Raw genomic sequence first — 12,907 nt, 5'->3', positions numbered from 1 at the left:
TATACTGGCGCGAGCTACACCTAGCCGAGTGCTTACATCGTCCACCGCCTACTGCATATGTGTGTGTGCGTGTGTACCACGTATTCTGCGTGCGTGCGGCGGCGACGACGACGACGACGTTCGCGAGGAGCTAAGGTTATAACTCCAAAAAATATTATTAAAATTATCTGCGATAGGACCATAAGAGACGCTAACGAGGCATCCGAAGGCACTGTCCTGTGCCACCATAAATTACCAGCCTAGCGTAATGCGGCTGCAAGTGCGGTCTGGCTAACACCAAAAAAAAAAAATTTCTTAAGATAATTTTAAATTAATTAAAAGAAATCGTGGTGTGTAAGCAACTAACTACTGGGCACATCAACAACTACGACAAGTTTTGCTACCAGCGGAATATCTGATCACTGCAGAATGTTAACCCATTTCAGGCTGTGTTTTAATTAATTTTAGGTGGGCCGATCCCGACGGTACTGCAATGCCGGGCCAACCCGCGACAGAGGTGGAGCAAGCCCCTAGCACTCCGTCATAAGCCAAAAATGAGTTTAATATTCTGGTCGTGCAATGCAGGACGTATCAGATATTAAGCTGATAAGAGCAGATACTACACTTTTTTTCCCTCCTACCTCCCCTATAGCCCTACCTTTTCCTCTCCAAAAATGCCGCCATCCTCTAGTGTCGACGCAGCACGTAAAGCAGGGTGTTGTTAGCAGCAAGACTTATTGCCATAAACCGAAAATAAAAGCGGAGGCATACTCTGCTATGCCTCAGGGGGCGACGACACACTCCTCAGAAACACACTTCCCTCTGCAGGTGTGAGGCAAGTGATGATGTTAAAAACTAAATAGAAAGAAATAAATAAAGACAGAAATGAAGGCAAAAAAAAAAAAAACAGCGACAGTAGCACACTCAAACGAAACTGGCGAGATAATCCCATAGCCCATAGAATTAACGAAGTAATAATCCCCTAAGATAGATTATGTGTTTTCCAATTTTCCAATAATTTTTCATACAACGTTCACTCAATTTCCATGTTACCAATTTCCATATTATCAGTATCATAGAGCAGTCTACTCTAGTGATGCCCAGAAGGCCAATATCAAACCTGGGGTATGGTTAAGTCAAGAGTAGTTTGAAAGTCCGAGTGACAAAGATCCAGGGGTACACTCAGGCAATTCTTATACGAGGTGCCTTACTCAGCCTGGACCACCTTTTGATAACCATAAACCATTGCAACTTTAAGAAATCTTGCAAAAGTAATGGTATATTTCCGGTCACATTCCGTCAGGCGATGCTGGCTCCAAAGGTAGTCCATGAAAGAGACAGCATCGGTGAGGCAAAGGTCATAGATCGTGAAAATGGTGTGGCCCAAGAGCCACACCACTGCGTTATGTCGTTTTCGGGGGTTGGTCTGAATATCAGGCGTAAGGAACCAGTCGATTGGCACATAGTCCAGTGTAGTCCCACCGATCAGCGCTAATAGCACACGTGCAAGGTCCCACACTTCTGTGACGTGAGGGCATAAGAGACGATGCTCTCTGGTGTCTACGTCACCACATCGGCCGCAAGCAGCCGAGGGCCATAGGCGGATGGCCGCCAAGCGATGATTAGTGGGTATTAAATTGTTTACAACGCGATACCATAGCGCTGAAACTTCTGTGGGGAGGGCTGGGTGGTTGATATTAGCCCAAGCTTGGTGCCAGATGACCTATGGTCGTCTGTCCTCCAATTTATGTGGTGTGGGCTGGCTCTCGAAGCGCCTAGTAAAGGCGCTTTGATGTGCGTGCCTTGTCGGTGGCCACTGTTAGGACGTAACTTTGATTGAGGTAATAGACCTTGACTGCCGTCATCCGGAATGTAATATGTGTCAAACATACTGGTTCACGCGCCGATTGTGGGCGATAACGGTCGAAAAGCACCGCTGTTGTCCCACCTGGGTCAATCTCACGCAAAGTGGCGATACGGTGAATCAGGATTGCCGCACATTTGCGGGGAAAGTCAATGAGTCCAAGGCCACCATCGACCTTTGGCAGTGTACAAGTCTGTGCATCAACTTTGAATAGTGCATGCCGCCACAACAGGCAATATACTGTTTGTGAGATGGCTCTGCTGGTTTGTTTCGGTAGCGTAAGGAGTTGTGCTACATACCATGCCCGTTATAGGATGTAAGTATTAATCAGTTGGATTCAATGATGGAGGTCGAGTCGTCGATCAGTGTGACTCACGCAAAGTCCTCTGATGCGCGTGAGAATCCGCCTGCACGTGAGTGTTAAGATGCGCTGCAGACAGGCAGTCACCTCAAGACCCAAGATACGTTGTTCCCCTACAATCCGGAACCATGGGCGCTCGATGGTCAATGATCGTGGTCCTAGTGGGATTAGCACCATTTTGTTGACTTTTAACATGGCACCGGATGCTCGTTCATAAACGTGGAGGACTCGGCGAACTGAATCGATGTCCCTGGCGTTTGCTACAAACACACCTACACCATCTGCGTATGCCGCACTGCGGAAGGTGACGCCTGGGAAAGGAACACCATCGACCATTCGTCCGATGTCACGCAGCACGGAGTCCAAAGCGATAAAATACACTGACAAGGGACACCCTTGTCGAACTGATCGTCTGATGGGAATTGGTCGTGATCTGCAGCCGTTCACAATGATTGTGGAATTTGCTCCATCCAAGAAGTGCCGGATGACTCTTATGAAGTGCTCCCCGAAACCCATCCGCGACATAACGGCCAGCAGGTAAGGATGGGAGACCCTATCGAAGGCACCGGCGAAATCTAGGGATCAATTGCAGCCGGGGTGCGAGCGTCGGCGGTGGGTGAGTAAGACAGCATCACGGTATATAGAAGCAGCGGTGAAGGTGGTTCGATTCGAAACGCCACATGATTGAGTGGGACAAAGTACCTTATTCATTACCTGTTTAAGACGTGAAGCCACACTTCGTGCCACCAACTTATAAACAGTGTTAAGAACGGTGATGGGACGTACGTCTCTAGTCCGACAGTCGACTGTGACCTTTGGATTAAGGGCAATACGTACAGCTAGAAAATCGGCGGGTAGCTCGCAACCAGCAAAAATCTCCTCGCACATTTTGCAGGAGCGGTCTCCTAACAGGCCGGAAAATCTAGCACTTCAATTAGTGCTGGAATGGCACAATCGAAGGGCGGTATCCTTGCGGAGTACCGCCAGAGATGAAAAACCGCAGTGTCAGGGCCTAAATGCTTGCAGCATGTATGCTCCACATGTGGGAGTCACACATGGTGGTGCGGGCCGATATGGCAACAGGCGACCGTCGAAAACATCGCAAAGGCAAGTGCCGGAGGGAACGACAAAATACGAGAGCACTCGTCAACAGCCCAGTACCACCCTCCATGTCGAGGAGTAAACTGCGACTCCCATTTGAACGCCGCTAGCTGCCAGGCCAGTGGAGAAGCCGTGAGGCCGCCCCACAGCAGCGCCAGGCCGGCGCGAGCTATACTGGCGCGAGCTACACCTAGCCGAGTGCTTACATCGTCCACCGTCTACTGCATATGTGTGTGTGCGTGTGTACCACGTATTCTGCGTGCGTGCGGCGGCGACGACGACGACGACGACGTTCGCGAGGAGCTAAGGTTATAACTCCAAAAAATATTATTAAAATTATCTGCGATAGGACCATAAGAGACGCTAACGAGGCATCCGAAGGCACTGTCCTGTGCCACCATAAATTACCAGCCTAGCGTAATGCGGCTGCAAGTGCGGTCTGGCTAACACCAAAAAAAAAAAATTTCTTAAGATAATTTTAAATTAATTAAAAGAAATCGTGGTGTGTAAGCAACTAACTACTGGGCACATCAACAACTACGACAAGTTTTGCTACCAGCGGAATATCTGATCACTGCAGAATGTTAACCCATTTCAGGCTGTGTTTTAATTAATTTTAGGTGGGCCGATCCCGACGGTACTGCAATGCCGGGCCAACCCGCGACAGAGGTGGAGCAAGCCCCTAGCACTCCGTCATAAGCCAAAAATGAGTTTAATATTCTGGTCGTGCAATGCAGGACGTATCAGATATTAAGCTGATAAGAGCAGATACTACACTTTTTTTCCCTCCTACCTCCCCTATAGCCCTACCTTTTCCTCTCCAAAAATGCCGCCATCCTCTAGTGTCGACGCAGCACGTAAAGCAGGGTGTTGTTAGCAGCAAGACTTATTGCCATAAACCGAAAATAAAAGCGGAGGCATACTCTGCTATGCCTCAGGGGGCGACGACACACTCCTCAGAAACACACTTCCCTCTGCAGGTGTGAGGCAAGTGATGATGTTAAAAACTAAATAGAAAGAAATAAATAAAGACAGAAATGAAGGCAAAAAAAAAAAACAGCGACGGTAGCACACTCAAACGAAACTGGCGAGATAATCCCATAGCCCATAGAATTAACGAAGTAATAATCCCCTAAGATAGATTATGTGTTTTCCAATTTTCCAATAATTTTTCATACAACGTTCACACAATTTCCATGTTACCAATTTCCATATTATCAGTATCATAGAGCAGTCTACTCTAGTGATGCCCAGAAGGCCAATATCAAACCTGGGGTATGGTTAAGTCAAGAGTAGTTTGAAAGTCCGAGTGACAAAGATCCAGGGGTACACTCAGGCAATTCTTATACGAGGTGCCTTACTCAGCCTGGACCACCTTTTGATAACCATGAACCATTGCAACTTTAAGAAATCTTGCAAAAGTAATGGTATATTTCCGGTCACATTCCGCCAGGCGATGCTGGCTCCAAAGGTAGTCCATGAAAGAGACAGCATCGGTGAGGCAAAGGTCATAGATCGTGAAAATGGTGTGGCCCAAGAGCCACACCACTGCGTTATGTCGTTTTCGGGGGTTGGTCTGAATATCAGGCGTAAGGAACCAGTCGATTGGCACATAGTCCAGTGTAGTCCCACCGATCAGCGCTAATAGCACACGTGCAAGGTCCCACACTTCTGTGACGTGAGGGCATAAGAGACGATGCTCTCTGGTGTCTACGTCACCACATCGGCCGCAAGCAGCCGAGGGCCATAGGCGGATGGCCGCCAAGCGATGATTAGTGGGTATTAAATTGTTTACAACGCGATACCATAGCGCTGAAACTTCTGTGGGGAGGGCTGGGTGGTTGATATTAGCCCAAGCTTGGTGCCAGATGACTGATGGTCGTCTGTCCTCCAATTTATGTGGTGTGGGCTGGCTCTCGAAGCGCCTAGTAAAGGCGCTTTGATGTGCGTGCCTTGTCGGTGGCCACTGTTAGGACGTAACTTTGATTGAGGTAATAGACCTTGACTGCCGTCATCCGGAATGTAATATGTGTCAAACATACTGGTTCACGCGCCGATTGTGGGCGATAACGGTCGAAAAGCACCGCTGTTGTCCCACCTGGGTCAATCTCACGCAAAGTGGCGATACGGTGAATCAGGATTGCCGCACATTTGCGGGGAAAGTCAATGAGTCCAAGGCCACCATCGACCTTTGGCAGTGTACAAGTCTGTGCATCATCTTTGAATAGTGCATGCCGCCACAACAGGCAATATACTGTTTGTGAGATGGCTCTGCTGGTTTGTTTCGGTAGCGTAAGGAGTTGTGCTACATACCATGCCCGTTATAGGATGTAAGTATTAATCAGTTGGATTCAATGATGGAGGTCGAGTCGTCGATCAGTGTGACTCACGCAAAGTCCTCTGATGCGCGTGAGAATCCGCCTGCACGTGAGTGTTAAGATGCGCTGCGGACAGGCAGTCACCTCAAGACCCAAGATACGTTGTTCCCCTACAATCCGGAACCATGGGCGCTCGATGGTCAATGATCGTGGTCCTAGTGGGATTAGCACCATTTTGTTGACTTTTAACATGGCACCGGATGCTCGTTCATAAACGTGGAGGACTCGGCGAACTGAATCGATGTCCCTGGCGTTTGCTACAAACACACCTACACCATCTGCGTATGCCGCACTGCGGAAGGTGACGCCTGGGAAAGGAACACCATCGACCATTCGTCCGATGTCATGCAGCACGGGGTCCAAAGCGATAAAATACACTGACAAGGGACACCCTTGTCGAACTGATCGTCTGATGGGAATTGGTCGTGATCTGCAGCCGTTCACAATGATTGTGGAATTTGCTCCATCCAAGAAGTGCCGGATGACTCTTATGAAGTGCTCCCCGAAACCCATCCGCGACATAACGGCCAGCAGGTAAGGATGGGAGACCCTATCGAAGGCACCGGCGAAATCTAGGGATCAATTGCAGCTGGGGTTCGAGCGTCGGCGGTGGGTGAGTAAGACAGCATCACGGTATATAGAAGCAGCGGTGAAGGTGGTTCGATTCGAAACGCCACATGATTGAGTGGGACAAAGTACCTTATTCATTACCTGTTTAAGACGTGAAGCCACACTTCGTGCCACCAACTTATAAACAGTGTTAAGAACGGTGATGGGACGTACGTCTCTAGCCCAACAGTCGACTGTGACCTTTGGATTAAGGGCAATACGTACAGCTAGAAAATCGGCGGGTAGCTCGCAACCAGCAAAAATCTCCTCGCACATTTTGCAGGAGCGGTCTCCTAACAGGCCGGAAAATCTAGCACTTCAATTAGTGCTGGAATGGCACAATCGAAGGGCGGTATCCTTGCGGAGTACCGCCAGAGATGAAAAACCGCAGTGTCAGGGACTAAATGCTTGCAGCATGTACGCTCCACATGTGGGAGTCACACATGGTGGTGCGGGCCGATATGGCAACAGGCGACCGTCGAAAACATCGCAAAGGCAAGTGCCGGAGGGAACGACAAAATACGAGAGCACTCGTCAACAGCCCAGTACCACCCTCCATGTCGAGGAGTAAACTGCGACTCCCATTTGAACGCCGCTAGCTGCCAGGCCAGTGGAGAAGCCGTGAGGCCGCCCCACAGCAGCGCCAGGCCGGCGCGAGCTATACTGGCGCGAGCTACACCTAGCCGAGTGCTTACATCGTCCACCGCCTACTGCCTATGTGTGTGTGCGTGTGTACCACGTATTCTGCGTGCGTGCGGCGGCGACGACGACGACGACGACGTTCGCGAGGAGCTAAGGTTATAACTCCAAAAAATATTATTAAAATTATCTGCGATAGGACCATAAGAGACGCTAACGAGGCATCCGAAGGCACTGTCCTGTGCCACCATAAATTACCAGCCTAGCGTAATGCGGCTGCAAGTGCGGTCTGGTTAACACAAAAAAAAAAAAATTTCTTAAGATAATTTTAAATTAATTAAAAGAAATCGTGGTGTGTAAGCAACTAACTACTGGGCACATCAACAACTACGACAAGTTTTGCTACCAGCGGAATATCTGATCACTGCAGAATGTTAACCCATTTCAGGCTGTGTTTTAATTAATTTTAGGTGGGCCGATCCCGACGGTACTGCAATGCCGGGCCAACCCACGACAGAGGTGGAGCAAGCCCCTAGCACTCCGTCATAAGCCAAAAATGAGTTTAATATTCTGGTCGTGCAATGCAGGACGTATCAGATATTAAGCTGATAAGAGCAGATACTACACTTTTTTTCCCTCCTACCTCCCCTATAGCCCTACCTTTTCCTCTCCAAAAATGCCGCCATCCTCTAGTGTCGACGCAGCACGTAAAGCAGGGTGTTGTTAGCAGCAAGACTTATTGCCATAAACCGAAAATAAAAGCGGAGGCATACTCTGCTATGCCTCAGGGGGCGACGACACACTCCTCAGAAACACACTTGCCTCTGCAGGTGTGAGGCAAGTGATGATGTTAAAAACTAAATAGAAAGAAATAAATAAAGACAGAAATGAAGGCAAAAAAAAAAAACAGCGACGGTAGCACACTCAAACGAAACTGGCGAGATAATCCCATAGCCCATAGAATTAACGAAGTAATAATCCCCTAAGATAGATTATGTGTTTTCCAATTTTCCAATAATTTTTCATACTACGTTCACACAATTTCCATGTTACCAATTTCCATATTATCAGTATCATAGAGCAGTCTACTCTAGTGATGCCCAGAAGGCCAATATCAAACCTGGGGTATGGTTAAGTCAAGAGTAGTTTGAAAGTCCGAGTGACAAAGATCCAGGGGTACACTCAGGCAATTCTTATACGAGGTGCCTTACTCAGCCTGGACCACCTTTTGATAACCATGAACCATTGCAACTTTAAGAAATCTTGCAAAAGTAATGGTATATTTCCGGTCACATTCCGCCAGGCGATGCTGGCTCCAAAGGTAGTCCATGAAAGAGACAGCATCGGTGAGGCAAAGGTCATAGATCGTGAAAATGGTGTGGCGCAAGAGCCACACCACTGCGTTATGTCGTTTTCGGGGGTTGGTCTGAATATCAGGCGTAAGGAACCAGTCGATTGGCACATTGTCCAGTGTAGTCCCACCGATCAGCGCTAATAGCACACGTGCAAGGTCCCACACTTCTGTGACGTGAGGGCATAAGAGACGATGCTCTCTGGTGTCTACGTCACCACATCGGCCGCAAGCAGCCGAGGGCCATAGGCGGATGGCCGCCAAGCGATGATTAGTGGGTATTAAATTGTTTACAACGCGATACCATAGCGCTGAAACTTCTGTGGGGAGGGCTGGGTGGTTGATATTAGCCCAAGCTTGGTGCCAGATGACCGATGGTCGTCTGTCCTCCAATTTATGTGGTGTGGGCTGGCTCTCGAAGCGCCTAGTAAAGGCGCTTTGATGTGCGTGCCTTGTCGGTGGCCACTGTTAGGACGTAACTTTGATTGAGGTAATAGACCTTGACTGCCGTCATCCGGAATGTAATATGTGTCAAACATACTGGTTCACGCGCCGATTGTGGGCGATAACGGTCGAAAAGCACCGCTGTTGTCCCACCTGGGTCAATCTCACGCAAAGTGGCGATACGGTGAATCAGGATTGCCGCACATTTGCGGGGAAAGTCAATGAGTCCAAGGCCACCATCGACCTTTGGCAGTGTACAAGTCTGTGCATCAACTTTGAATAGTGCATGCCGCCACAACAGGCAATATACTGTTTGTGAGATGGCTCTGCTGGTTTGTTTCGGTAGCGTAAGGAGTTGTGCTACATACCATGCCCGTTATAGGATGTAAGTATTAATCAGTTGGATTCAATGATGGAGGTCGAGTCGTCGATCAGTGTGACTCACGCAAAGTCCTCTGATGCGCGTGAGAATCCGCCTGCACGTGAGTGTTAAGATGCGCTGCGGACAGGCAGTCACCTCAAGACCCAAGATACGTTGTTCCCCTACAATCCGGAACCATGGGCGCTCGATGGTCAATGATCGTGGTCCTAGTGGGATTAGCACCATTTTGTTGACTTTTAACATGGCACCGGATGCTCGTTCATAAACGTGGAGGACTCGGCGAACTGAATCGATGTCCCTGGCGTTTGCTACAAACACACCTACACCATCTGCGTATGCCGCACTGCGGAAGGTGACGCCTGGGAAAGGAACACCATCGACCATTCGTCCGATGTCACGCAGCACGGGGTCCAAAGCGATAAAATACACTGACAAGGGACACCCTTGTCGAACTGATCGTCTGATGGGAATTGGTCGTGATCTGCAGCCGTTCACAATGATTGTGGAATTTGCTCCATCCAAGAAGTGCCGGATGACTCTTATGAAGTGCTCCCCGAAACCCATCCGCGACATAACGGCCAGCAGGTAAGGATGGGAGACCCTATCGAAGGCACCGGCGAAATCTAGGGATCAATTGCAGCTGGGGTTCGAGCGTCGGCGGTGGGTGAGTAAGACAGCATCACGGTATATAGAAGCAGCGGTGAAGGTGGTTCGATTCGAAACGCCACATGATTGAGTGGGACAAAGTACCTTATTCATTACCTGTTTAAGACGTGAAGCCACACTTCGTGCCACCAACTTATAAACAGTGTTAAGAACGGTGATGGGACGTACGTCTCTAGCCCAACAGTCGACTGTGACCTTTGGATTAAGGGCAATACGTACAGCTAGAAAATCGGCGGGTAGCTCGCAACCAGCAAAAATCTCCTCGCACATTTTGCAGGAGCGGTCTCCTAACAGGCCGGAAAATCTAGCACTTCAATTAGTGCTGGAATGGCACAATCGAAGGGCGGTATCCTTGCGGAGTACCGCCAGAGATGAAAAACCGCAGTGTCAGGGACTAAATGCTTGCAGCATGTACGCTCCACATGTGGGAGTCACACATGGTGGTGCGGGCCGATATGGCAACAGGCGACCGTCGAAAACATCGCAAAGGCAAGTGCCGGAGGGAACGACAAAATACGAGAGCACTCGTCAACAGCCCAGTACCACCCTCCATGTCGAGGAGTAAACTGCGACTCCCATTTGAACGCCGCTAGCTGCCAGGCCAGTGGAGAAGCCGTGAGGCCGCCCCACAGCAGCGCCAGGCCGGCGCGAGCTATACTGGCGCGAGCTACACCTAGCCGAGTGCTTACATCGTCCACCGCCTACTGCCTATGTGTGTGTGCGTGTGTACCACGTATTCTGCGTGCGTGCGGCGGCGACGACGACGACGACGACGTTCGCGAGGAGCTAAGGTTATAACTCCAAAAAATATTATTAAAATTATCTGCGATAGGACCATAAGAGACGCTAACGAGGCATCCGAAGGCACTGTCCTGTGCCACCATAAATTACCAGCCTAGCGTAATGCGGCTGCAAGTGCGGTCTGGTTAACACAAAAAAAAAAAATTTCTTAAGATAATTTTAAATTAATTAAAAGAAATCGTGGTGTGTAAGCAACTAACTACTGGGCACATCAACAACTACGACAAGTTTTGCTACCAGCGGAATATCTGATCACTGCAGAATGTTAACCCATTTCAGGCTGTGTTTTAATTAATTTTAGGTGGGCCGATCCCGACGGTACTGCAATGCCGGGCCAACCCGCGACAGAGGTGGAGCAAGCCCCTAGCACTCCGTCATAAGCCAAAAATGAGTTTAATATTCTGGTCGTGCAATGCAGGACGTATCAGATATTAAGCTGATAAGAGCAGATACTACACTTTTTTTCCCTCCTACCTCCCCTATAGCCCTACCTTTTCCTCTCCAAAAATGCCGCCATCCTCTAGTGTCGACGCAGCACGTAAAGCAGGGTGTTGTTAGCAGCAAGACTTATTGCCATAAACCGAAAATAAAAGCGGAGGCATACTCTGCTATGCCTCAGGGGGCGACGACACACTCCTCAGAAACACACTTGCCTCTGCAGGTGTGAGGCAAGTGATGATGTTAAAAACTAAATAGAAAGAAATAAATAAAGACAGAAATGAAGGCAAAAAAAAAAAACAGCGACGGTAGCACACTCAAACGAAACTGGCGAGATAATCCCATAGCCCATAGAATTAACGAAGTAATAATCCCCTAAGATAGATTATGTGTTTTCCAATTTTCCAATAATTTTTCATACAACGTTCACATAATTTCCATGTTACCAATTTCCATATTATCAGTATCATAGAGCAGTCTACTCTAGTGATGCCCAGAAGGCCAATATCAAACCTGGGGTATGGTTAAGTCAAGAGTAGTTTGAAAGTCCGAGTGACAAAGATCCAGGGGTACACTCAGGCAATTCTTATACGAGGTGCCTTACTCAGCCTGGACCACCTTTTGATAACCATGAACCATTGCAACTTTAAGAAATCTTGCAAAAGTAATGGTATATTTCCGGTCACATTCCGCCAGGCGATGCTGGCTCCAAAGGTAGTCCATGAAAGAGACAGCATCGGTGAGGCAAAGGTCATAGATCGTGAAAATGGTGTGGCGCAAGAGCCACACCACTGCGTTATGTCGTTTTCGGGGGTTGGTCAGAATATCAGGCGTAAGGAACCAGTCGATTGGCACATTGTCCAGTGTAGTCCCACCGATCAGCGCTAATAGCACACGTGCAAGGTCCCACACTTCTGTGACGTGAGGGCATAAGAGACGATGCTCTCTGGTGTCTACGTCACCACATCGGCCGCAAGCAGCCGAGGGCCATAGGCGGATGGCCGCCAAGCGATGATTAGTGGGTATTAAATTGTTTACAACGCGATACCATAGCGCTGAAACTTCTGTGGGGAGGGCTGGGTGGTTGATATTAGCCCAAGCTTGGTGCCAGATGACCGATGGTCGTCTGTCCTCCAATTTATGTGGTGTGGGCTGGCTCTCGAAGCGCCTAGTAAAGGCGCTTTGATGTGCGTGCCTTGTCGGTGGCCACTGTTAGGACGTAACTTTGATTGAGGTAATAGACCTTGACTGCCGTCATCCGGAATGTAATATGTGTCAAACATACTGGTTCACGCGCCGATTGTGGGCGATAACGGTCGAAAAGCACCGCTGTTGTCCCACCTGGGTCAATCTCACGCAAAGTGGCGATACGGTGAATCAGGATTGCCGCACATTTGCGGGGAAAGTCAATGAGTCCAAGGCCACCATCGACCTTTGGCAGTGTACAAGTCTGTGCATCAACTTTGAATAGTGCATGCCGCCACAACAGGCAATATACTGTTTGTGAGATGGCTCTGCTGGTTTGTTTCGGTAGCGTAAGGAGTTGTGCTACATACCATGCCCGTTATAGGATGTAAGTATTAATCAGTTGGATTCAATGATGGAGGTCGAGTCGTCGATCAGTGTGACTCACGCAAAGTCCTCTGATGCGCGTGAGAATCCGCCTGCACGTGAGTGTTAAGATGCGCTGCGGACAGGCAGTCACCTCAAGACCCAAGATACGTTGTTCCCCTACAATCCGGAACCATGGGCGCTCGATGGTCAATGATCGTGGTCCTAGTGGGATTAGCACCATTTTGTTGACTTTTAACATGGCACCGGATGCTCGTTCATAAACGTGGAGGACTCGGCGAACTGAATCGATGTCCCTGGCGTTTGCTACAAACACACCTAC

General features: G+C 48.9%; 4 pseudogenes; all 4 read right to left on the bottom strand.

Annotated features, from left to right (window-relative positions):
- Positions 1–442: 442 nt before the first annotated feature.
- LOC126422325 (U2 spliceosomal RNA) lies at positions 443–655 on the bottom strand (annotated as a pseudogene).
- Positions 656–3,920: 3,265 nt separating this feature from the next.
- On the bottom strand, positions 3,921–4,133 carry LOC126422314 (U2 spliceosomal RNA; annotated as a pseudogene).
- Positions 4,134–7,396: 3,263 nt separating this feature from the next.
- LOC126422768 (U2 spliceosomal RNA) lies at positions 7,397–7,609 on the bottom strand (annotated as a pseudogene).
- Positions 7,610–10,871: 3,262 nt separating this feature from the next.
- On the bottom strand, positions 10,872–11,084 carry LOC126422303 (U2 spliceosomal RNA; annotated as a pseudogene).
- Between the last annotated feature and the right edge of the window lie 1,823 nt (positions 11,085–12,907).

Source organism: Schistocerca serialis, chromosome 1, assembly GCF_023864345.2.
Source record: "Schistocerca serialis cubense isolate TAMUIC-IGC-003099 chromosome 1, iqSchSeri2.2, whole genome shotgun sequence".
Classification (NCBI taxonomy): domain Eukaryota; kingdom Metazoa; phylum Arthropoda; class Insecta; order Orthoptera; family Acrididae; genus Schistocerca; species Schistocerca serialis.
Note: the sequence above shows the minus strand (reverse complement) of the source record. Positions and strands in the feature narration are given on the sequence as shown.